The sequence below is a fragment of the Lithobates pipiens genome, unplaced genomic scaffold, assembly GCF_037356315.1.
Source record: "Lithobates pipiens isolate NorthernLeopardFrog02 unplaced genomic scaffold, aLitPip1_a1.2 Scaffold_23, whole genome shotgun sequence".
NCBI classification, from domain to species: Eukaryota; Metazoa; Chordata; class Amphibia; order Anura; family Ranidae; genus Lithobates; species Lithobates pipiens.
In genome coordinates this window covers 45,069,583-45,072,082 of record NW_027507785.1, presented here as the reverse complement: position 1 = coordinate 45,072,082, position 2,500 = coordinate 45,069,583, and the positions used below count along the sequence as shown (strand labels likewise).

Here is a 2,500-nt window from a genome sequence, read left to right as displayed (position 1 = left end):
CCCGGGAGCCCCCCCCCCCCCCCCGCACACAGGAGAACAGTCCTGGGAGCCCCCCCCCCCCCCGCACACAGGAGGACAGTCCCGGGAGCCCCCCCCCCCCGCACACAGGAGGACAGTCCGGGAGCCCCCCCCCCCACACACAGGAGGACAGTCCCGGGAGCCCCCCCCCGCACACAGGAGGACAGTCCCGGGAGCCCCCCCCGCACACAGGAGGACAGTCCCGGGAGCCCCCCCCCCCCGCACACAGGAGGACAGTCCCGGGAGCCCCCCCCCCCCCCCGCACACAGGAGGACTAGTCCCGGGAGCCCCCCCGCACACAGGAGGACAGTCCCGGGAGCCCCCCCCCCCGCACACAGGAGGACAGTCCCGGGAGCCCCCCCCCGCACACAGGAGGACAGTCCCGGGAGCCCCCCCCGCACACAGGAGGACAGTCCCGGGAGCCCCCCCCCCCCCGCACACAGGAGGACAGTCCCGGGAGCCCCCCCCCCCCCCCGCACACAGGAGGACAGTCCCGGGAGCCCCCCCCCCCCCCCGCACACAGGAGGACAGTCCTGGGAGCCCCCCCCCCCCCCCGCACACAGGAGGACAGTCCCGGGAGCCCCCCCCCCCCCGCACACAGGAGGACAGTCCCGGGAGCCCCCCCCCCCCACACACAGGAGGACAGTCCCGGGAGCCCCCCCCCCCACACACAGGAGGACAGTCCCGGGAGCCCCCCCCGCACACAGGAGGACAGTCCCGGGAGCCCCCCCCCCCCCCCGCACACAGGAGGACAGTCCCGGGAGCCCCCCACCCCCCCCGCACACAGGAGGACAGTCCCGGGAGCCCCCCCCCCCCCGCACACAGGAGGACAGTCCCGGGAGCCCCCCCCCCCCCGCACACAGGAGGACAGTCCCGGGAGCCCCCCCCGCGCACACAGGAGGACAGTCCCGGGAGCCCCCCCCCGCGCACACAGGAGGACAGTCCGGGAGCCCCCCCCCCCCCCGCACACAGGAGGACAGTCCCGGGAGCCCCCCCCCCCCCCCGCACACAGGAGGACAGTCCCGGGGAGCCCCCCCCCCCTGCACACAGGAGGACAGTCCCGGGACCCCCCCCCCTGCACACAGGAGGACAGTCCCGGGAGCCCCCCCCCCCCCGCACACAGGAGGACAGTCCCGGGAGCCCCCCCCCCCGCACAGCACACAGGAGGACAGTCCCGGGAGCCCCCCCCCCCCGCACACAGGAGGAAGTCCCGGGAGCCCCCCCCCCCCCGCACAGGAGGACAGTCCCGGGAGCCCCCCCCCCCGCACACAGGAGGCAGTCCCGGGAGCCCCCCCCCCCCCGCACACAGGAGGACAGTCCCGGGAGCACCCCCCCCCGCACACAGGACAGTCCCGGGAGCACCCCCCCCGCACACAGGAGGACAGTCCCGGGAGCCCCCCCGCGCACACAGGAAGACAGTCCCGGGAGCCCCCCCCCCGCACACAGGAGGACAGTCCCGGGAGCCCCCCGCGCACACAGGAAGACAGTCCCGGGAGCCCCCCCGCGCACACAGGAAGACAGTCCCGGGAGCCCCCCCAGCACACAGGAGGACAGTCCCGGGAGCCCCCCCGCGCACACAGGAGGACAGTCCCGGGAGCCCCCCCGCGCACACAGGAGGACAGTCCCGGGAGCCCCCCCCCGCACACAGTAGGGCAGTCCCGGGAGCACCCCGCGCACACAGAGGACAGTCCCGGGAGCCCCCCCGCACACATAGGGCAGTCCCGGGAGTTGCACACTTAGATCCTTTGTTAGTCAGGACTGAGGAGAGCGATATACAAGCAGAACCGGTTACCTAATCTGCATGATCAGCCCCACCCAGAACACTCACCAATATGGAAGTAGATTTGCATAAGTATACCCTCCCCCCCACATCACAATGGTGGCTCGTACCAATTCTATGGTGGAGGTGGGTCAGGCTCCAGGCACTGGGGTGGGGGGGGGGGGGGTTGGGGGGAGTGGGTCAGGCTCCAGGCACTGTAGGGGTGAAGTGGGTGGGGGGTCACACTACACTACCAGGAAACTCCACAGCGTCACTGGAGGGCGCTGTGTACAGAAAGGTGCCATGTACTAGCAGGTATCAATCCTGGAAAATCATACAGGTAGGGGGGAGGGGTGGCTAAGGCCCCTTTCACTACGGGACGGATCAGTAATGATCCGCCTGTGATGATCCGCTCGCTCTGCGGGGATCGCTCCGTTGTCCCCGCTGAGCCGGCGGCGGACAGGGCGGTCTCCGCACACTGTGCAGGGACCGCCCTGTCAGCTCTCCGCTCTCCTCTATGGGGGAATCGGATGAGCACGGCCCCTCTGTCCGTGTTCCTCGATCCGCTCTGCAGACGGATAAAAAAAATAGGATTTTCCTCCGTCTGCAGAATCGGTGCGATAGCGGAGACGGGCGATATCGGGTGTCTGCGGATGTTCATCCTCTCACACCCGCTATCCCATAGGGATGAATGTATGTCTGTATTTCATCTGCAATCAGATG

At 70.8% G+C, this 2,500-nt stretch overlaps 1 protein-coding gene across 1 annotated transcript in view; it reads right to left on the bottom strand.

Moving 5' to 3' along the window:
- DOCK3 (dedicator of cytokinesis 3) overlaps window positions 1-2,500 on the bottom strand; it is a 189,767-nt gene that overhangs the window by 610 nt on the left and 186,657 nt on the right.